The following is a 24,466-nucleotide window of genomic DNA, read 5'->3' as shown; positions in this document are numbered from 1 at the left end:
ACCTTGAATACCATAAATTGTTTAAGTAAACAATATTACACACATGGTCTAAATTGTTTAAACAATATACCATATACTGCAATCGAATTCCCTGCAAATGTCCGATCAACTGAGTCTTTTTCCCACCAATTTCCAGGAGGGAGGGTGGGAGTAGAGAGGGTTTTCCAGAGGGGGAGAGGTTAATTAATTGATCAATTTAATTAAGGAGTCAATGAAACTGATAAGAGTGAGAGGAGCTATTCCAATAACTCAGACCTGAAAGTGTACCTGTAGCAGCGAGGTGTAGAGGGTGGGTTGGAGGTTGCCTGAGGGGGGAGGCGAGTGGGAGCGGGTGGGGAACAACAGGTTAAGGACCTGTCAGTCAAAAGGAAGGATCCTTTTAGTGGAACAATAGGTTAAGTACCTGTCAATCAAAGGAGAACAATAGGTTTGCCTCTGAGTGCATACCTGCCCCTGATGTAGGCAACCTACACTAACAAAATGCACCAAAATGAAGTTCGCCCCACTTCTCACATCTTCTGTGAGTGAATTATTGTTGTAATTCTTCAGGCGGTTCCAGGTCACCAAATGAGTCAAAATAGTAAATGTTATCCGTATTTTTCATAACATATGACACCCAGTGAGTACCAGTGCCTCCAGCAATTTCTAAATTCACAATTCCACATTCACCATTTTCCCACGTAATCTTCGGTAATGTATCCCCTATAAACACACCACGGAATCTTGGAATGTTGAATTTTTTTCTAACAAACTTCTGTTTGTGAGTGGTTGATCTGATAGTACCGCTAATGAGCTTTTTTGAAATTCGTGAATAGATCATGCAGTTATGTCTTCTTGCCTCTTCTAACTGTGTTTGGGAGTATTTCGCGTTCTTGACTGTTCGAGCAATAGCTGCAGCACCACCAGTGAGGGACCCTACTGCCGAAAGTGCGGAGAGGTCTGAGTGAGGAATGGAAGAAAACCATCAAACGTCTTGGTTATTGGTAAAACTCGAGGTTCTTTAACCTATCCTCTTCTTCTTCTTCATGCACCTTTCTGGTTCAGAGCGTTTTTAGCTGCATACATCACTGTTAGGATACAGTTCTTCAAACAGCTCTGCTTCCCACCCTTCTCCTCCTTCTTGCTTAGTGCACAACGTGCAGCATTCATAACTCGCTTGAAATTCATCACTCTTAAGTCCAACTTAATTTTTCCACGCATGGTATTATCAACTGCAAATGCTGCAACGCGTTGACCTATACCATTATCCTTTCTTCTGCGTATCGCCTTAGCCTTACCAGCTAAAATCCTATCTGCAAAGTGACGACTTGAGAGATCTTTATTTGCAGCGGATACAGTGTAGTGTTCCATACACACTGCGTCGGGCAGATTACCTTCCTTATCACCTTGGGCCAAGCGTTTCTGAAGCTTTATTCCAGGTGCACAATAGTTATATCCCGGAGTGTGTAATTCCACTGGCAGTTTGTCTGGAATGCCATCACCTCCTCTAATGTTTTTCCTAGCATGCATGTTATGTAACTGCGGTGGTTGTGGACTGTGCGCCGCATTATATAGCAAATCGTTAGCATCAGTCCAACTGTTTTGTGCTGTACGAAAACCAAGCCATTTGACTAATGCTCCATTTTCCCGGTGTCTTATGACTCTCTCCACGAGAAACACATCTGGTTTGGAGCTTTTCTGCAGCTCCTCGGTTTCTACACCTTTTCTATCCTTCAAGATATAAGTTCTAGAATTTGTTCTTTGCACCTCTGAAACTGTAAATACCTCTGTTGACCATTTCGGTAGGTATCATTTCTTAAATGCCGTCTTGTGTTTTGAGACACGTACATCAGTTACATTTAATTTTTGTGTGCCTGGTTACAGCATTTTAACGCGATAGTACAGCGTATCCATGAGCCCATTATCACGAAAATAGATTGGTCTCATTTTTATTGTGCTATGTTTGGTGCCATTATTCTGAACAATTATTTCTGGGAGGATGTCTATCTATTTGTATGAGATACTTGCCTTCAGGTTAGTGAATGTTGAGTAGTGATGTATTCCATACCGCTTCAGAAGATTTGGGTAGGGGGGGGGGGAGAGGGGAACACAATTCCAGGTTCCATATCCAGGATGGTCTACATCGACAAAGGTGCACTTATCTTAGTCTATGAGGGAGAGGGGAGTGCCTTAAAGAGCAGGTGCTCCTGACATCTGCATGAGAGGAGCCCAAACTGCTGGTCAAGACAGCGGCTGAGCTCTTCAAGACTGCAAAGGCATTAATTTGGCTACCAAAACTTATTGAGGACACATTAAATTTATTCACAACAGCTGCACAATGGAATGAAGACAATGAAGATTTGTGCCAGACTAGTACTCGAGCCTACATTTCCCAATTATCGTGAGCAGTCACCTCACCATTTGGTTATCCACGCATGACTCACGGAGAGACCCAAACTTCCATATGTCTTCAATCATCTGTCTACAACCAGTACTTGTACATCAGTAGTGGTACAAGGCATCCCAACAGGCCTCTCCATTCGGATGGCTCCTGCCGTTAGCAGGAAGCGTGTATCATTCCCACCACAGGCCACCGCCGCGCCACGCACCCCTGCACCCCTGCACCGCTGCATATTCGATCGGTAAACTTAGAATTAAATATTACGATTGCAGTCTCAACTGAATGACATTCGACGTTGAGAAAAGTATATGAAATATACCCTGCTGACGGCTGTGGCCCTGGAAATACACTCCTGGAAATGGAAAAAAGAACACATTGACACCGGTGTGTCAGACCCACCATACTTGCTCCGGACACTGCGAGAGGGCTGTACAAGCAATGATCACACGCACGGCACAGCGGACACACCAGGAACCGCGGTGTTGGCCGTCGAATGGCGCTAGCTGCGCAGCATTTGTGCACCGCCGCCGTCAGTGTCAGCCAGTTTGCCGTGGCATACGGAGCTCCATCGCAGTCTTTAACACTGGTAGCATGCCGCGACAGCGTGGACGTGAACCGTATGTGCAGTTGACGGACTTTGAGCGAGGGCGTATAGTGGGCATGCGGGAGGCCGGGTGGACGTACCGCCGAACTGCTCAACACGTGGGGCGTGAGGTCTCCACAGTACATCGATGTTGTCGCCAGTGGTCGGCGGAAGGTGCACGTGCCCGTCGACCTGGGACCGGACCGCAGCGACGCACGGATGCACGCCAAGACCGTAGGATCCTACGCAGTGCCGTAGGGGACCGCACCGCCACTTCCCAGCAAATTAGGGACACTGTTGCTCCTGGGGTATCGGCGAGGACCATTCGCAACCGTCTCCATGAAGCTGGGCTACGGTCCCGCACACCGTTAGGCCGTCTTCCGCTCACGCCCCAACATCGTGCAGCCCGCCTCCAGTGGTGTCGCGACAGACGTGAATGGAGGGACGAATGGAGACGTGTCGTCTTCAGCGATGAGAGTCGCTTCTGCCTTGGTGCCAATGATGGTCGTATGCATGTTTGGCGCCGTGCAGGTGAGCGCCACAATCAGGACTGCATACGACCGAGGCACACAGGGCCAACACCCGGCATCATGGTGTGGGGAGCGATCTCCTACACTGGCCGTACACCACTGGTGATCGTCGAGGGGACACTGAATAGTGCACGGTACATCCAAACCGTCATCGAACCCATCGTTCTACCATTCCTAGACCGGCAAGGGAACTTGCTGTTCCAACAGGACAATGCACGTCCGCATGTATCCCGTGCCACCCAACGTGCTCTAGAAGGTGTAAGTCAACTACCCTGGCCAGCAAGATCTCCGGATCTGTCCCCCATTGAGCATGTTTGGGACTGGATGAAGCGTCGTCTCACGCGGTCTGCACGTCCAGCACGAACGCTGGTCCAACTAAGGCGCCAGGTGGAAATGGCATGGCAAGCCGTTCCACAGGACATCTCTACGATCGTCTCCATGGGAGAATAGCAGCCTTCATTGCTGCGAATGGTGGATATACACTGTACTAGTGCCGACATTGTGCATGCTCTGTTGCCTGTGTCTATGTGCCTGTGGTTCTGTCAGTGTGATCATGTGATGTATCTGACCCCAGGAATGTGTCAATAAAGTTTCCCCTTCCTGGGACAATGAATTCACGGTGTTCTTATTTCAATTTCCAGGAGTGTAGAAATAACTGCACCATTCTTATGACTTGACATACTCTTCCCTTTGCTATCACAGTATTCCACGTTAAATCCTTTCATTCCTTACGACTGGACATAGTCATTTCCTTTACACATGTCAGAACACAAACACATACTTTACAAGCCTGATGCTCAAGGTGAACCTATCACGTATCCCCTACTGCTAAATATAATACTTCGTCAATTACTGATTGCTAGCGATACGAAATAATACTGACCGAAAATCAGCGATGGGTGAACATGTCTCATAAGTTTTTCTAGCGAGTAGTACCACTGTGTCTAAGAAAAAGAGGCGTAATCGTCTTACAAACTGCTAAAAAAAACACGATCGTAACGACCATATTATTATCACAATCGGTCTTGATTCTACAAGTCCACACTAGTATCCATGTTCAAAGCTATACTAGCCTTTTATAGTGCCGCAACACTGAATATTGACGGTTATCGCCAGAGAGTGTATTATCAGACCAACAGTGTGGTTACACGTAGGTGATGCAACCTCGTGATAAAATCACCGAATTTAGAAAGTGATTCGGCTAAGAAACATGGTATGAAACCAGTATTTGCAACTCCCTCATGCTCCCGCTATATATTTCTCCAATATTTGTAATGCGTTCTGTCTCAATGCCATGTCAGAGGTTCTACGATATAAATAAATAAATAAATAAATAAATATATATATATATTTAACCTGGCAAGATTAGGGCCATCAGGCCCTCTCTTGCATCTAACCAGGCATTCTACTTATTTTACATTCATATGTCTTAGTAGGCATGTTAAACTACACCTAGTACAAAAAGTGAAATAAACAATTACAAATGCACACTTGGAAAAATACATACATATAGTTTTTATATTCGTAGATGATAAGTACTGTTATAATTAGACATTATGAAAGAGACAGATTTTAGATAGGAGTGCTAGCAGCAGGGAGTATGAGAGAGACTGATGGTGAAGGGAGGAGAAGAATAGAGACATGGTGAAACACAGTTAAGGAAGTATAAAGGAAAAGAAGATTGCGTGGCTAATAGAGATAGATGAAGAGGAAGAAGAGAAAGGAGCAAGATAGGAGACACTAGCTTTGCTATTTGACAGAGGAGAGGATTGGCCTTGTACATTAACTTTGTCGAAGACGTTATGAGGATGATAGTAGGAAATGCTTCAGCTTCTTCTTAAAAGCAGCAGGTGATTGAATTTTGCGCAAGGTAAGGGGCAGTTTGTTCCAGAGGCGGACAGCGGCAACTGAGAAGGAGTTTGCAAAAGTTTTTTTTTGTGAGTGGGCACAGTTAGGATACCAAATAAGAGTGACCTCGTGTTTCGATCATGATGGCATGAAAGGTGTTTAATCCCTGAAGCAAGGTACTGGGGTGCTTGCGCGACGAGGAGTCGGTGAAGTAGACATAGAGTGCGGTAGTCACGCAATTTGTCCGGCCGCAGCCACCCTAGCTGGGAGTATGAAGCACCAACATGATCATATCGGCGAATGTTGCAGGTGTAACGCACACAGGCATTCATGGTTAGTTCTAACCGTCTTTTGCTTTTACTACTCATGCCTTGTTGAATTACATCACAATAGTGGAGGTTCGGTAGAACGAGTGCTTGCACGAGCTGGCGTTTCAAGTCCTGTGGAAATACGTTCCGAACCTTTTTGAGAGCATAGGAACAAGCGGACGTCTTCCGGCACACTGCGACTGTATTCTCCGCCCAGTTAAGATGCTCGTCCAAAATTACACCCAAGTTCTTTACTGTTTTCTGATATGGTATTGGAATACCGCCGAGCAGGATAGGAGGCAGTCGTTCGCGGAAATCTGAACTTATTAATTTCTGATGGGCTGGGGTTATAAGCGAAGGTTGATTGAGAAGGATCACAAACAGTAGGTGGTGTACTGATTGAGGTTGTAAGTAATGTACACAGGCTTTTCAGATCTCTAGTATTACGCTAGCCAGTAGAAATGCTGTCTGGGAGTCGGAATCAAGCGTTTCCATTCAACCACATACCTGTGTTGGATCCTATGGAGTAGTCCTTTAGTGATTACTGCCGCTAGTGTATCATTTTTCTGGAACTCTCACACCTCGAAACGAGTCACCTTTCTCGGACTCTTCTATTAGAGTAAAATTTCAACATGGTTTTAGGTAGTCCCTATGTATCTTCCAACTGCCCCTCAGACTTAGCGCTACCATCCCTGCAGTTTTGGACATGTGATCGTTCCAATTTAAGTCGGAACTGAGTAGAAGTTGGAGAAAGCTATATCTACCACCTTCTGCAATCCGTGTAGAAACAAGCTAAGCAGAGTTAGTGCGACAGGACTGTGTTTTGACCGTTCTTTGGAAACGGGAACATGTCGTAGCTCCGCCAACTGTGCATGACATGTAAGGTCAGTACCAAATGACGCCTGTTCCTGCAACACGATGTAGTATAAAAGACAGAATGGGAACTTATAGAAGGATGAGGATTTTGCTACTGCATTGTGGTCTCATCTGCAGAAAGAAAAAGGCGGGCAGTGGTTCCACACTGGCAGCGTCAGTAATTACGGGGGTAAATTCAGTAAGAGACGATCATAATGCTCCATTCACTCTCAAGACATCCTTTGTGCAGGGATGTAGGAGCCTTTATATTGCGGTGAGAACGTTTGAGTTTTGGAGATGTTTGTTGAAAGCAGGACTTAACTATTTCCAGGAAGTTTAACACGTGATGGATGGGTTGCCACTTTAGGACCATCAGGAGGAATGCATTCGGCGTTCTTCTGTGCTATTTTTGCAAACAGGTTCTGTTAGGACAAGAATTTCCATGCGGACAAGTTGAGCCATTGCGAAAGCTCCTACAGGAGCGACTGTTAACTATTTCTGCAACAGTTTACAATTTCCGAGAGGTCAACTTGGCTCTTATTTACATAGGCATATGACGTCAGTATAACATTGAGAACCTTTTAGATGCGCCTGTGCAGGTGAGCTGTTATGCAGACATATCTCACTTGACACTGGACTTGCAGGTAAAGGTCAGTCACAGTAAACACATGTGGGGCTGGAGGCGTCTCAAATATCCTTATAGGATCGCTAGCAACAATGCACCCTGTGCTATTCTGGGAAGCATTGCAACAGATTTCTATAGCGCGACATGTGATGTCAGTATAACACCGACAACCTATTATCTGCAGCTATGATGGTGAGTCGCTTGGCAATTAGGTATTTGTTGGACCGCAGGTAGAGAGGCACCACGCCAACAATGGTCAACACGTCCGTGTGGCCCAGAGGCGTCTCGTGTCCGGAGTCGGTGTGCGTGTCCAGAGGGTGCCTTGGCCCTTATTTACATAGACATGTTACGTCAGTATAACACTCGAATAATTCTAACTGTATACCCTAAAATAGACGTGACTTTCACCTGCCGGATGCTGACAGCAACCGTGTGAGAGCGGTTGCTCGTGCCCCAGAGTTTGTCACCTCGTGAGGGCTGCCGGTGTTTCCTGACTCCTGTCAGCATGTGTGGAGTCGTTGGCATCGGCATTGGGTGTTGGGTGGCAGGATGAGTTTTTTTCTAGCGATCTTTGGTTTCAACTATATCATCGATTCCCCCTACCAATAGGATGCTGAGAATTAAAAAGTACTACCCCATGCAAGTGAAGGATATCGATTAAATGAATTTGCATACATTTTTTATATCAGCATGGTGTTAGCAGTACAATAGTTAAGGGGAGAATGTGGGTGAGTGAGTGACATGGAGCAGAGCAGCAGGTTAAGTGCAGACCACTAGGTTAATGTGCCTAATTGACTTGGATAATTCTTATAAAAATGCAGTACGATAGTTTAAGAGTGTTAGTGACAAAGAAGAGTGCACCAGAAATGGCGTTCAAAAGTGTGTGAAATTCTAAAAGTGCACTAGAAAATGGTGGGAGGACGTAACTAATAACTTAATATTGTATCAGAGAGGGTACAATAGTTTAAGGGGATGGTGGTGACATGGAAAGCCACTTAACAGAACAATATTTTAAGTGTCGACAAAAGTCCGAACATTTGGTTAAGACACCTAGAGTGCAGTGCCAAACATTAGGTTATACAACATGTTTGCCCCATGTAATTACTTCTTGCAGGACCTACATCTTTCCAAACAGCTGAGAACGATGAGCAAGAGGTTTCCAACCCCTGCAAACAGAATTTTTTTATAAGTAAACAATATACCCTTGAATTTCCTCTTATGGGATCCTTCCTCTACACCACAGAGCCACCAGTTTCCATATGTTCCATACATTACCTTGAATACCATAAATTGTTTAAGTAAACAATATTACACACATGGTCTAAATTGTTTAAACAATATACCATATACTGCAATCGAATTCCCTGCAAATGTCCGATCAACTGAGTCTTTTTCCCACCAATTTCCAGGAGGGAGGGTGGGAGTAGAGAGGGTTTTCCAGAGGGGGAGAGGTTAATTAATTGATCAATTTAATTAAGGAGTCAATGAAACTGATAAGAGTGAGAGGAGCTATTCCAATAACTCAGACCTGAAAGTGTACCTGTAGCAGCGAGGTGTAGAGGGTGGGTTGGAGGTTGCCTGAGGGGGGAGGCGAGTGGGAGCGGGTGGGGAACAACAGGTTAAGGACCTGTCAGTCAAAAGGAAGGATCCTTTTAGTGGAACAATAGGTTAAGTACCTGTCAATCAAAGGAGAACAATAGGTTTGCCTCTGAGTGCATACCTGCCCCTGATGTAGGCAACCTACACTAACAAAATGCACCAAAATGAAGTTCGCCCCACTTCTCTCATCTTCTGTGAGTGAATTATTGTTGTAATTCTTCAGGTGGTTCCAGGTCACCAAATGAGTCAAAATAGTAAATGTTATCCGTATTTTTCATAACATATGACACCCAGTGAGTACCAGTGCCTCCAGCAATTTCTAAATTCACAATTCCACATTCACCATTTTCCCACGTAATCTTCGGTAATGTATCCCCTATAAACACACCACGGAATCTTGGAATGTTGAATTTTTTTCTAACAAACTTCTGTTTGTGAGTGGTTGATCTGATAGTACCGCTAATGAGCTTTTTTGAAATTCGTGAATAGATCATGCAGTTATGTCTTCTTGCCTCTTCTAACTGTGTTTGGGAGTATTTCGCGTTCTTGACTGTTCGAGCAATAGCTGCAGCACCACCAGTGAGGGACCCTACTGCCGAAAGTGCGGAGAGGTCTGAGTGAGGAATGGAAGAAAACCATCAAACGTCTTGGTTATTGGTAAAACTCGAGGTTCTTTAACCTATCCTCTTCTTCTTCTTCCTGCACCTTTCTGGGTCAGAGCGTTTTTAGCTGCATACATCACTGTTAGGATACAGTTCTTCAAACAGCTCTGCTTCCCACCCTTCTCCTCCTTCTTGCTTAGTGCACAACGTGCAGCATTCATAACTCGCTTGAAATTCATCACTCTTAAGTCCAACTTAATTTTTCCACGCATGGTATTATCAACTGCAAATGCTGCAACGCGTTGACCTATACCATTATCCTTTCTTCTGCGTATCGCCTTAGCCTTACCAGCTAAAATCCTATCTGCAAAGTGACGACTTGAGAGGTCTTTATTTGCAGCGGATACAGTGTAGTGTTCCATACACGCTGCGTCGGGCAGATTACCTTCCTTATCACCTTGGGCCAAGCGTTTCTGAAGCTTTATTCCAGGTGCACAATAGTTATATCCCGGAGTGTGTAATTCCACCGGCAGTTTGTCTGGAATGCCATCACCTCCTCTAATGTTTTTCCTAGCATGCATGTTATGTAACTGCGGTGGTTGTGGACTGTGCGCCGCATTATATAGCAAATCGTTAGCATCAGTCCAACTGTTTTGTGCTGTACGAAAACCAAGCCATTTGACTAATGCTCCATTTTCCCGACGTCTTATGACTCTCTCCACGAGAAACACATCTGGTTTGGAGCTTTTCTGCAGCTCCTCGGTTTCTACACCTTTTCTATCCTTCAAGATATAAGTTCTAGAATTTGTTCTTTGCACCTCTGAAACTGTAAATACCTCTGTTGACCATTTCGGTAGGTATCATTTCTTAAATGCCGTCTTGTGTTTTGAGACACGTACATCAGTTACATTTAATTTTTGTGTGCCTGGTTACAGCATTTTAACGCGATAGTACAGCGTATCCATGAGCCCATTATCACGAAAATAGATTGGTCTCATTTTTATTGTGCTATGTTTGGTGCCATTATTCTGAACAATTATTTCTGGGAGGATGTCTATCTATTTGTATGAGATACTTGCCTTCAGGTTAGTGAATGTTGAGTAGTGATGTATTCCATACCGCTGTATCGCAGTCTTAAAGTACCTATTGTAAAACGCTCCACCGTGATCAGTTTGGATGTTATAGGTGCATCGATTCGTCCCTGTCTGTGTCAAACGCTCAAACACATCCGTGACATTTCTACCCATTTTTCTTTTAACAGATAATACACAGGCAAATTTGGAGTATATATCAAAACCATTAAAAGATATTTGAATCCATTATTCTCATGTGAATATTCCCTCATATCTACAAGATCAGCCTGCCATAAGTTGTCCAAACCTTTAATCATAACATATCTACGAGGATATGTTTCGCGTGCTGGTTTGTGCAGTTCTCGAACTACTGTCTCCACACTTATTCGATGATACCTCTCTCTCTAAGCTCCGAGATTATTGAAACAACCTCATTCGAATGAGATGTATTACCTGCAGCAGCTGATGCCATGAGCAGCCATACTCGATCTATTAGTTTGTTGGGGACGTCATAATATATATACTCCGGGATACGATTGTTCACTGCTTTATGCTCGACATCAATACCGTCACCACTGCTTGTTGTTTTCACCTTCAAATTCAAAATGGTTCAAATGGCTCTGAGTACTATGGGACTTAACATCTGAGGTCATCAGTCCCCTAGACGTAGAACTACTTAATCCTAACTAACCTAAGGACATCACACACATCCAAGCCCAGGGCAGGATTCGAACCTGCGACCATAGCAGCCGCGTGGTTCCAGATGGAAGCGCCTAGAAACGCTCGACCACAGTGGCCAGCTTTTCACCTTTAAATATTGGTTTTGTAATGGTTTTATATTTCTTGTTGCTCAGGCTTTTTGTGATCTTATGTACATCTGTCAAGTACGGTATTTCACAGTACATTTCCCTATCATTAATTGAATAATTTATAGGTTTTTTGATAGGTCTTAGGAAAATAAGATTCATTAAGCCAAGCGTTCTCTCAAACCGCCTATTACCAATCTGTATTGTGTCATCAGTTACATGTATAGGATGCATGCTCAACATGTACTGTCTCCCTCTGCCAAGGCTGAATGTTCTATCTATCTGACCATGGACGTGATGTATAATGAATTGTCAATGGCAACACCATCGTTATCATGTGTTTTTGTTGTTGCTGAGAGTTGCCTGAGTGACTCAATAATCGGCTTAAAGGTCTCTCTTAGGGTTTGCTGTCAATCCATATGCCCTAGCCTTAGCAACCGTAATTTCTCCCAAACCGCTTTCCGCTACTGAATCACTTTCTGCTTCGTTGACATCTCGGTGTATACTAATCAGGCGTCTCTGTAGCATGAGGCTTTATTCATCTGCTCTTCTTCTTCCTCTTACTATGTGCCTACTCTCCCTTCTCAACAACAAGGAGCTCTACATCTATTTTCCCCTCAATAGCCTCGACCTTTTCAGTTAAGTGGGTTACTTTCTTACCGATTTCATTGACAAACTTATTTAATGCATTAATCATTCCCAGAAGATTCTTGTAATATGTCTCTACTTCCCTGCACATACCTCCAACTTTATGTACAATAGCCTGAATTTTCGCATCCATGTACAAGCGAATGTTTTGCCTATGTACACCCTTTCTCTTGGGTTGAGAGCTAGACATGTTCGCAAAATTATCCATGGTGCAGTGTATACTGATGTACTTACATCTCTTACCAAGCTATATATACACAAAACTACCATCATTCAGTCTTCTTGTTTTATCAATAATGAGAAACCCACACTGTGGATGATTCCAGCAATCAGCACATATCTTTACAAAAACCTTGAATGACATTTCCTGTGATAGCTGATACTTGGGCTGAAACAGTGTTTTTTAGAGTACACAAACATGTTCAAATCGGACTCCATCTACATTTGTTAGCAGCGTCATGAGGACATTAGTCTTGCCACAGTTGGATGGACCTATAAGAATTGCTCGTATACTATCAGGAAGAAGTATTCCATTCTTCTTCTTCTTCAGGTCTTGTTTTGCATCTTCATAGGACCAGTCACCGACAACAAAGTCCTTCTGATGAGGATTTTTTGCCCATCCTGCCATGATACAAACTACGCCAGATTCCGACAAGTAGTTGGCATATATAGAAAGATACACTTGAAGGAACGGTAATGGTATGTGTAGCTTCTGTATCTCCACCAACTGAGCTGTAGTGCTCCTATTGGTTCCCACCATTTTTCCCCAGACCACCGTCTTGGAATACATCATGGGAGGGATGACAGTACCCTCTGGTGGATGTACTGTGTACTAGGTCAGTTGGACTCCATACCTCATGATGAACGCACTGGATGGAGCTACCACCTATGACAACTCAAATTGTTATATAAACACTGCTTGCAAAATAAAGACTTACATCCATCCTATCCAAAAGCCCAGCATAGGCTGAGTCCTTTTCCCACAAATTCCAAGGAGGAGGTGATGGTCAGATGACTTAGGTTAGTGCAGGTAGCCCAAGTGATCTTTTTTCTTGCAAAAATTTTCCCCTCCAAAATTTTGCCACCATTTTCTTCGGTTAGCAGAGGTAGCTGAAGTGACGTTTTTTCCACCAAAATTTGAACTTCCTACCATGCCGTCATTGCGACTTTACTACATCTATTGCCGCCATCTTCGATAAATTTGGCAACAATGCAGAGTGGGGTGATGCTGGCCTTGTCCCACTACTTACATTCATTATATACATTCCCATACAGCTGAGACATTTTACTTGAAAGTCGCTTGCCTGTTGTCGACAGATAAATATGATGCTGCAGTGCCTGTTTCTTTCTGAATTACGATGAAAAATTTCTTTGGACATGCATGGACACATGGAGTCAGTCCCTTAGAGGCACTGGATTACAAGTAATCAAAGTAAAAACTGCAAATCTGACAGAGAATATGTTGATTTAAAAAAAAAATTCAGTAGGTGGTAAGAATCTGTCAACCATTCAAGTCACCAGGGCCAGACTGTATGTTTCCGATTCTACTGAAATAAGCAGGAGAGGATTTAATTAGATTCCTATGTAGGCTTTTAAGGGTCAGCTTAGCAGCAGGAATCATTCCTAATGCTTGAAGGACAGTCAGGATTGCTTTTATTCTGAAGCCATGGAAAACTGATCATACCAAGGCTAAGACTATGAGACCAATCTGTCTGTCCTCCTTTCTTCTAAAGACATTAGGAAAACTGAGTAACGTGTACGTAAGGGAAAGGAGGTTAATTGAAGTTCCTCTACATGCAAACCAGGTAAATCATGTGAAACGACACTTCACTAGTTTTCTGCATCTTCCTGGATATCGTGGGGGATTTTAGCAATATGACCTTCAAGCCCATGGTTAGAGCTGCAGAAGAGCTTGCCGCTGAGACCACCATATGGATGAAGACCATACTAAGTGGGAGAAAGATAGAGGTTACCATGATGAATGAGAAAATGGCGATCAACAACACCAGACTGAGTCCACAAGGCGGAGTTTGACCCCACTCCTGTGGAACCTAGTGGTAAATGAGCTCATTGCAGAAGTATATACTAGAGGCTACTTTTTCCAAGCATAATCAGACAGTTTAGTCACTCTAATACATGGCAAATTTGCTAGCGTTTTTAGAACAATGGCACGTCGTGTGCTAGACATTATGAACAACTGGTGCAGAAAACAGGATATAAGTTTCAGTCTTAAGAATTTTGTTATAGTACCATTTACGAGGAAGCAAATCCAGCACACGTACTGGAATCTCAACGTCCTCAATGAAACTCTACCAGCAGAGTAGGGAAGTGAAGCATCTAGGGATAATTCCTCCTCTCTTTCTTAAATGATTAATTGTTATTTCTCCATATGATTAGCCAAAAGAGGAGACGGAATTATCTTAATGACGTGAACGAGTTTACAAATCAGCAGTCTGTGATTGTTGGTGCGTTACTAATAGAGTGGTGCATGACTGTAGAAAGAAATGTAGGTATTTCAAAGTTAGTATTTGAGATGAAGAACAGTGTTTCTTTAAATGGATCGTACTTTGAAAAACAAACTTTGGAAGACCTGCAAGCTCATTTATTGATGATGCAATAAGAATTTATGGTTGCAGCAATGGCACCGATCAACAGCATCACAGCATTAGTAACACCAATGTCAATTTCGCTCCTCGATCACAGTTCAGTAAAATACATTCAAAAACAAGGTTAGGACAGGGAATATTAGTAATATTACACAAAACCAATTCAGGTTTACATCCTTTGTAATTAACCTAAATTGTGGAACAGAATCACCTTCCGCTAGTACGTAAATCATGTTTGTAAGTGTCTCGTTGGTATCTGAGAAATGCGTAAAACTTATTTTGATATCGAAATATGTACATTTCAGTGCAGGGCAACAGAACTACGTAAAACCGAATTTTGAACGGAAAATATATGGAACTCACGCTACACGATGCTGAATCCCGACAAGCCGATACATTAAGTAATTCGCCTGCGAAAGATCAATCCGTTTTCAATGAAATACGATTTGACTACAAAACAAATGACTCAGATTAAAACGTTGGCCATAAATATATAGCTAACCTTAATCTTAGTCTTGTAAATAATCACTGTACCAGGACTGTTATTGTAATTAGAGAGTAAATGAACATTAAAATAAATGCATCTGACTGTCTCATCGAACTGCTTGAAAATTCACAAGATAGTATTTTACTGAAATCTTTTACTGGTATCAAACATCATAACTGATAATGATAGTTTCACAAAAGCACTGACACTCAATGTACTTTACAATGGACATGAGATTTGATGTTAATTAAATTTATTGGCATACTTGTGTGCACTGAGTGCGCGTCTGCTCTGCGACCTGTCACTATTAGGATCATTGAACTCACTGTCCAAAACCAAATTTCATTTGCCATATTTGCTATGCAATGTAAGACAGTATCTTACCCATTTTCAGAAAATGATTCTCAGTAAACAACTCGTGATGTACAATGCGAGTAAGCAGACACAGTCATGAAAGAAAGTGAAAATGGGGAACTAATCTTAATGACTGATAAATGAGGACAAGTTAAACTATGCTTCATTGAGCCATAACAACAAGACACCTTTACATAAAGTTCTCATACTTAGACAAGTTAGCAAAAATACTTCGTATTAACACTCTTGAGTACAGTTGCTTTCCTTTACTCTTGCTTTAACTACCAAACAAATCCATGTGCTTCACTATAAAATTTCTACAGTATTCTTTGACGATACAGAACGTTCTAAAAATAAGAACTACACAATTAGAAATATAAAAAAGTCGATTAGCTTAAAAATTTCACTTCCGACACTCTTGCATTCATGTCATCTCATTTCCACAAATGTATTCCTCAAAATATATTACTAAAAATCCTTTTTTAATAATGCTGCCCCCACTGCGCAGTACAGTCAGACTGTCTAACACACACTACTGCTACTCTCTTCAAAAAAATTAACTTCTCTGACCAACATCTGTGGTCTCAAGAACAGACTTACAAAGAAAATGGTTATGTCGATACTACAGAGATTGAGAACAGTTATCAAATTTTCATCTTCCTTTGCATTTATGGTCAAAACTTCTAGAAAATCGTAATGGCAAGTAAGACAGCTACCCTTCACGCTATCGATGGAGACAGATAAGAAACCAAAAGATAAGTGAAACAAGAAGAAATGAACTATATGTATCAAATATTTTTCCAGATAAAGCAGCCGAAATATCACAGAGATCATAATTTATACAACATCTCAGTTCTTTGGAGACTGTGAATTCTCTTTTTATTTTTAATAACCTATTACTTAGGGATAATCCTGGATCCGAAACTGTCATGCACCTCCCGTGTAAAGAATGCAAAACGTGTTCTTATCAGCACTAGAAGGGCCTATGGTAAGAACTGGGGTCTAACTTCCAGTTGTATGTACTGGACGTACACCACTTCAATAAGACTTATGATAATTTATGGGGCTACAGTATAGCGGAATAAAGTAGAATAGAAGCTGGCTGATAAGGAGATTGGCAAGGTGCAGCAATTAGCCCGCTTAGCCAAACAGGTAGAATTACGAGCTTGTCCACTACTGGAATGGGGATCATGCTGGGCATGGACGCACTACACCTTTGGGTTATAATGCAGGCAGCGGCATGGTCATACAGGCCAGAAACTGGAAATAACTGGATTCCTTTAGTATATCCGCAATCTCATCCCAATAAAGTGAGTGTGGTAAATTTAGAAATGGTGGATGAAGTGCCAGTGGACCATAAAATAACTTCCTGCTGCTTCAATAAACCTTTCAGTGTAACAATTGGAAAAAGGGACCAGTGGAAGAATGAGCCATGATACCGCTCAGGAGAGTAGTCTGGTTTACTGATGGGTCGAAAACAGATGAAGGTGCTGGAGTTAGAGTATGCTGGGTGCCACCTAGACTAGACAGAGCAGTCTTTCTAGGGAAGCTGGCCACGGTACTGCACGCGGAAATATCAGCTATCAGAGCGCGCACGGAAAAGACTTCGCATTGGTGCTAGAAGGATCGTAGCCAAGCAGCTCCGAAATATCTATAAGCCACTGCAACGAGATCAAAGATCGTTTAGAATGCCACGAAGCCCTTGAAAGGCCAGGGAAAAGCAACAGAATAAACATGCTGTGGGTGTCTGGTCACTCAGGAATTATTGGCAGTGAACAAGCTGATAGACTGGCCAGGACAGATGTGACGACTCCGTTTGCTGGACTGGAACCTCTTCTGCCTACCACCAAGAAGTTAGTAAAATCAAAACTACGTAGCTAGATTAGGAGGCAGCACTCAGAATATTGGAGTATGACCCAAAAAATAAAAACATCGTAAGCCAATGACGCTGAAAATATATTTCAAGACAACTCCTTCAACCGTGGGCATTAACTTGAGACAGACTAAACTCAAGGTAGGGCTCATGACAGGCCACAGGAACTTTAAGAAACACCTACACGCAATGGGTGTAGAGGAAGACGCCCCTAAGTGTATACTACGTGGAGAGGATGAAACCACACCACACTAATCTTCCAATGCGAAGCTGTGGAGGTCAAAAGACAGAGAAGAGTCGGCTCAGTAGAGCCTGAAGATGTCATGTCTAATGAGGAACTAGTAAAGGGTCTCCTACTATTTCTTAAGGGTACCAGTTGGTTTTACTATAACCACAGGGAGCGAGACTGTACAATAAACTCAGTTTCGGTGTGAGCAACTCTGAGCTAAGACCACTGTTGTTTTTGTGTCCCTGTATTAATCAGATCAAGTATAAACTCTAAGCTGGTAGACCTGAGGCCAGTCTCTATGATGTCAAAATTCAAGATGGGCAACTGTCCTAGTGGTGCAAAATTCAAAAAATCCTAGCTGGCAGTCAGGAGGATACAGGTGCATGTGTTCTAGGATTACAACCCAAGATGGTGTGCTGAACGTTACGGGTGCAGCCTGTATGGCTACCATGTCACTTGTGCTAAGAGTCCAGTTGTTCTAAGTTTAAAATGGCCGGAAATTTAAAAAAGTCCTACTGGATTTCCCCAAGCCAGACTGTTCCAAGTTTAAAATGGTGTCACGTAGCACAGCTACAGCTGCATATGTAATACGAGAGTAAAACTGCAAGCATTATCCATTTTCAAACAATTTTCCCAACAACAGTCGCCCACATGATTGAGCTGCTTAAACAGTCTTCGTAGGATAGGTTGGAGGAGTTTATTTATGTAAACAAAAATATGGGAGGATCTATTACATACTAGCACTGCTGCCACTGCCTCTGCTGCACTGGAGACGTTCAGGGTCTGGTAGCAAACAGCGCTGTGTCACTGTATCAAGTCCGGCCGCCTCGGTCACACGTCATGCATCATGTTCTGCTGGACCGCGGTGGTATAAATTCCATAGTTGCACAGCGTGACAAACTTTCCACATACTATTGCAGTCGTACCCAATGGTCACAAACTTTGAGTCAGGAAGTGTAAATGCTTCTGTCGTTTTAGAAAAGTTGCTTGAAATTCAGACATATCTGCCCGTTGTATGTGATAAAATTGAATCCAACAAGACTTTTAACGTGTCGCTTCTTATGGACAAGATGCGTGCAGTACACATGTCATACACATTGTATGATATGGCAGTCTCATGTTGTAAGCAATTACGTGACAAATAATAAGTAGAAAGAAAAACAAATGACTAGAGCTTAACAAAGTTGATTTATTTGTCCAATACTTTTTAAAAAATAGGTATCTAATTTTGCAATTCGACTAACAAATGTTTTTTTTTTCAAAAAGACAGCCCACATGTTGAATCAGTTAATACATTTTTTTACATTTCGATTAGTGATATGAGAGGCAGTCTAATGAAAACGAGACGTTGATAAAGCACTTTTTTTTTCTTTTCTTCCCTGAACCAATCCCTTCATCTCAGAATAGCAATTGCAACCTACGTCCCCTATTGTTTGCTAGGTGTATTCAAACTTCTGTCTGTCTCTACAGATTTTACCCTCTATAGCTCCATTTAGTACCAAGGAAGTTATTCCCTCATGTCTTAAAAGATGTCCTATCATCCTGCCCTCCTTCTTGTCAGTGTTTTCCATGTATTCCTTTCCTCACCGATTCTGCGGAAAACCTCCACATTACTTATCTTATCAATCCACCTAATTTTCAACATTCGTCTGTAGCACCATATCTCAAATTCTTTGGTTCTCTAGTGTTCCGGTTTTTCAACTGTACAATGCTGTACTCCAAACGTACATTCTCAGAAAATTCTTCTTCAAATTAATGCCTTTGTTTGATACTAGTAGACTTCTTTACGTCAGGAATTCCGTTTTTTCCAGTGCTAGTCTCCTTTTGATATCCTCCTTGTTCCGTCCATCATGGCTCATTTTACTGCCTAGGTAGCGGAATTCCTTAACTTCATCTACTTCGTGATCCCCAATACTGATGTTAAGTTTCTCGCTGTTCTCATTTTTGCTCATTACTTTCGCCTTTCTTCAGCTTACTCTCAATCCATACTCTGGTATCATTAGACTGTTTATTCTGTTCAACAGATCGTTCAGTTCTTCTTCACTTTCACTGAGGTTAGCCATGTAATCAGCGAATCTTCTTTCATTTTGAATTTTAATCCCTCTCGGAAACCTTAATTTTATTTCCATCATTGTTTCTTCGATGTATACTCAGTAAGGGTAAAAGATTACACCCCTGTCGTACACCCTTGTAATTTGAGAACCTCGTTCTTGCTCTACCCGTCTTATTGTTCCCTCTTTGTTCTTGAACATACTGTGTATTACCAGTCTTCCCTATAGCTTACCCACATTTTTCTCAGAATTTCGAACATCTTGCATAATTTTACACTGTCGAACGCTCCTTCCAGGCCCTATGAACGTATCTAGATTTTTCTTCAATCTTGCTTTCATTATCAACCGCAACGTCGGAACTGTCTCTCTGGTGCCCTTTCCTTTCCTGAAGTGAAACTGATCGACATCTAACAAAGCCTTAATTTTCTTTTCCTCTGCATTATTCTCATCCACCACTTGGATGCATAAACTGTTGACTGTGCGATAATTCTTGCATATTAGGCTCTTAATACCTTTGGAATTGTGTGGATTATGTTTTTCCGAAAGCCTGATGGTCTGATGATATTTCACTAGTCTCATATATTCTACACCAACGCGAATAGTCATTTTGTTGTCACTTCTCCCAATGATTTTAGAAATTCTAATGGAGTGTTGTCTTCTTAAGTTCTTTTAAACTCTGACTCGAGGACTGGTTCCCCTGCCTTTCTATATCGGCTCCTGTTTCTCCTTTTTCAAGTCGTCAGACAAGTCTTCCCCTTTGTTGTCTTTCCACATACCCGCTCTCTCCTCTGCATTTAACAGTGGGATTCCCATTGCACTCTTACCGCCCTTAATTTTAGTTTCAACAAATGTTGTTTTGACTTTTCTGTTTGTTGAGTCAGTCTCTCCGACAATAATTTATTTTCCGACTTCTTCACATTTATCATATAGCCATTTAGTCTTAGCTTTCATGCACTTCCTATTTATTTCATTCCTCAGTGACTTGTATTTGTGTATTCCTGGACTTTCCTGAACATTTTTGTACTTCCTTCTTTCGTCGATCAATTGAAGTATTTCTTCTGTTATCCATAGTTTCCTAGCAATTACTTTCCTTGTAGCTATGTTTTTCTTACCAGATTCTGCAATTCTCCTTTTTACAGATGTCCATTCCTCTTCAAGAGAACTGCCTTCTGAGGTATTCGTTATTACAGTATTTATAGCCTCAGAGAACTTCAAGCGTATGTCTTCATTGCTTAGTACTTCCGTATCCCACTTCTTTATGCATTGATTCTTCTTGACTAATCTCTTAAACTTCACCCTGTTCTTCATTATTACTAAATTGTGATCCGGGCCTTTGTCTGCTCCAGGGTACGCCTAACACTCCAGTACCTGATTTCAGTACCTCTGCCTGACCATTATGTAACCTAACTGAAATTTCAGTATCTCATGGTTTTTTCCAAGTATACCTCCTCTTCTTGTGGTTCTTCAACAGAGTATTCGCTATTACAGTTGAATCTGTTGCAGAACTCATTCAGTTTTTCTCCTCCCCCATTGCTACTACCAAGCCATATCCTTCTGTAACCCTTTCTTCTGCTCCTTCCCTACAACAGCGTTCCAGCCCCCCATAACGATTAGATTTTCATTTCCCTTTACATCACTGAATCACTCGTTCAATATACTCATACATCTCCTCTACCTTTTTATTTTCTGATTGGGTCATTGGCATCTACACTTGAACTACTGTTGTCGGTGTTGATTTGCTGTGATTACGGTGAGAACGACCCTATCGCTGAATTGTTCACAGTAACTCAGTCTCTGCCCTAGCTGCCTATTCATAACGAATCCTGCTTCTGCTGCTTTTGATATTACCCTTTACTAAACTGACCAGAAATGCTTGCGTTTTTTCAGTTTCATTTCACTGACGCAGGTAGGAGTGTGTATACAAGCGCCCTCTATTGGGAATCAGGAAAGAACAGCACTGATACTCACTGCTGCACTGTTTGTCCGTTAGACGTGCCTGAGGTGAGATCAGCAAGTCCTGTGTGTGTCCGACGAGGACGAGGAAGAGAACAGCGAGGTGTAGGATGGCTTATGACTGTGGATGGAGTATCAGTAAGAGAAATTCACATCAAAATGTTTGATGTGTATGTTGGACGCAGTATGTCATGTGTGAGTGTGCTTGTGTTGAATAAATAATTCTGGGAGGGACAGATGTTACAGGAAAGCAGTAGTCATCCAGGACAAGCTCACTATGTCATTATCCCTTCTGTCATTGCTGTGATGGATGCTTCCATCAGGAATGACCGACAGTGTGTGGTGGAACACACATAGCTCAAATTGGGCATCAGTCACGATACTGCTCACGCGGTCACAACAGAGAATTTGAAGTTCCAGAAAATCATTGTGCAATGGGTTGCCCACTCCCTGATGGAGGAGCAGGAGAAGAAAAGAATGTCGACATCGGTAGAGGGACAATGGGGAATGAGCTCAAATGCTGACTGAGCATCCATCAGCACTTTTTTGGCTAATCTCTTATAGTGCTTCATGGGAGATCACAGTCAACATGTGGAAATGTCAGCCAAGGGAGGGGGGAGATGGGAGGGAGAGGTGGTGTTGGAGGTCATCTGATTTAAACTGATCTGCCTCCCACCCCCCATATTTCTCTCATCCAATAGAAATCATTCGAGTTCTGTGTTCTGTTGTGGGAGGATCCATTAATCTATTCACGTAAAAAATTATTGTTTAAAAAGATTTTCTGATTGATGAGAGGGGCGTCATGATGCCTGCCCCATTTGCAACTACTGTGTTGGCACAGACACTGACACTGACGTAGACGCCACACCTACGCTACACCCCACTGGTGCTTGAGTTTTGCGATTGCACTGATAGAGTCTATCATCTCACGATTGCATGGCCTCGCCAGCCGCACACACGTTGCGATTTTTCTGCTAACATTGTGATGTGCATCAGCTTTTTGACTCACCACTGGCACACGATTTTGCTAACACACTGAGATGAGGTTCTGTGCTTAATGCTGCCAGCACATGGCACATAACAGTCGCCATATGCAGAGAGAGACACATTACAAAAACTTTTCCTGATAATCGAGATGTATAACTAAAAAATTAAACTTGCACGCATTCTAATTACATTGCATGCAACCCACAGAGCATGATTCCTATAATGCACAGTATTTTCATTATAGTCATTGGAATAACCTAGTCCAAGAATTACCTGAAGTATTAGAACCTACTCCTGTTTCACAATATCCATATAACCAAGATATATTGCAAATGATTAACATCTCTGGCCCTGACACGAGGTGTAGATCGATAATAAAGCCATAATTTTCCTTTAAAATACAGGTTATTAATGGCTATTGATAAATCACCCATCCAGTCATGTGAGAACTATTGAAGGCTGGCCATGTCACATCAAAACAATGTTATGTGCGGTCAGTTACAACTTACACAAGAGTACCTATGAAGATGCCAGTGTCATCAGTTTCATCCAGTGGTTGTATTCGAAAATACACGATATAGTGACGTTGATGTAACACTACCCCTAGATAAGCCATATTTACTTTGTCCAGACTCAAGTTCAGTGTTTGCATGTGTAAACAATCTGAACATCAGTCCTACAAAGTTTGGTGTTCATATTGTTAAATAGTTTTCCAGTTACACTAATGACGAAAGTTTTATTATAACTATGCTGTAGGACCACTATGAAACACTATAAGCAGAAGAAGTCTGGAAGTGAGGATGCAGACCATTCTGCAAGTTCCGACTATCACTTGTTCTTCAGATTGATGGTTCACTAGACTAACCAAAAACAGGTAAGATATACAGAAACTGGAATACTAAGGTGTGCACTCACATTCATGAAAGAAACTTAGTGTGTGCTACGAGCATGTGCATGGCACACTGTCACTACCTGAGGTACAACAGCGTTGAATTAATATACGCTACTGGCCATTAAAATTGCTACACCAAGAAGAAATGCAGATAATAAACGGGTATTCATTGGACAACTATATTATACTAGAACTGACATGTGATTACATTTCCACGCAATTTGGGTGCATAGATCCTGAGAAATCAGTACCCAGAACAACCACCTCTGGCCGTAATGACGGCCTTGATATGCCTGGGCATCGAGTCAAACAGAGCTTGTATGGCGTGGACAGGTACAGCTGCCCATGCAGCTTAAATACGACACCACAGTTCATCAAGAGTAGTGACTGGCGTATTGTGACGAGCCAGTTGCTCGGCCACAGTTGACCAGACGTTTTCAATTGGTGAGAGATCTGGAGAATGTGCTGGCCAGGGCAGCAGTCGAATATTTTCTGTATCCAGAAAGGCCCGTACAGGACCTGCAACATGCGGTCGTGCATTATCCTGCTAAATTGTAGGGTTTCGCAGGGATTGAATAAAGGGTAGAGCCACAGGTCGTAACACATCTGAAATTTAACGTCCACTGCTCAAAGTTCCGTCAATGCGAACAAGACGTGACCGAGGCGGGTAACCAATGGTACCCCATACCATCACGCCGGGTGATACGCCAGTATGGTGATGACGAATACACGCTTCCAATGTGCGTTCACCGCGATGTCGCCAAACACGGATGCGACCATCATCATGCTGTAACCAGAAACTGGATTCATCTGAAAAAGGAAGTTTTGCCATTCGTCCACCCAGGTTCGTCGTTGAGAACACCATCGCAGGCACACCTGTCTGTGATGCAGCGTCAAGGGTAACCGCAGCCATGCTGCTGCAAACGTCGTCGAACAGTTCGTGCAGATAGTTGTTGTCTTGCAAACGTCGCCATCTGTTGATTCAGGGAATGAGACGTGGCTGCACGACTGCACGATCCGTTACAGCCATGCGGATAAGATGCCTGTCATATCGACTGCTACTGATACGAGGCCGTTGAGATCCAGCACGGCGTTCGTATTACCCACCTGAACCCACCGATTCCATATTCTGCTAACAGTTATTGGATTTCGACCAACGCGAGCAGCAATGTCGCGG

Source organism: Schistocerca cancellata, chromosome 1, assembly GCF_023864275.1.
Source record: "Schistocerca cancellata isolate TAMUIC-IGC-003103 chromosome 1, iqSchCanc2.1, whole genome shotgun sequence".
Classification (NCBI taxonomy): domain Eukaryota; kingdom Metazoa; phylum Arthropoda; class Insecta; order Orthoptera; family Acrididae; genus Schistocerca; species Schistocerca cancellata.
The sequence above is the reverse complement of the archived record's forward strand: the minus strand, read 5'-3'. Positions refer to the sequence as shown.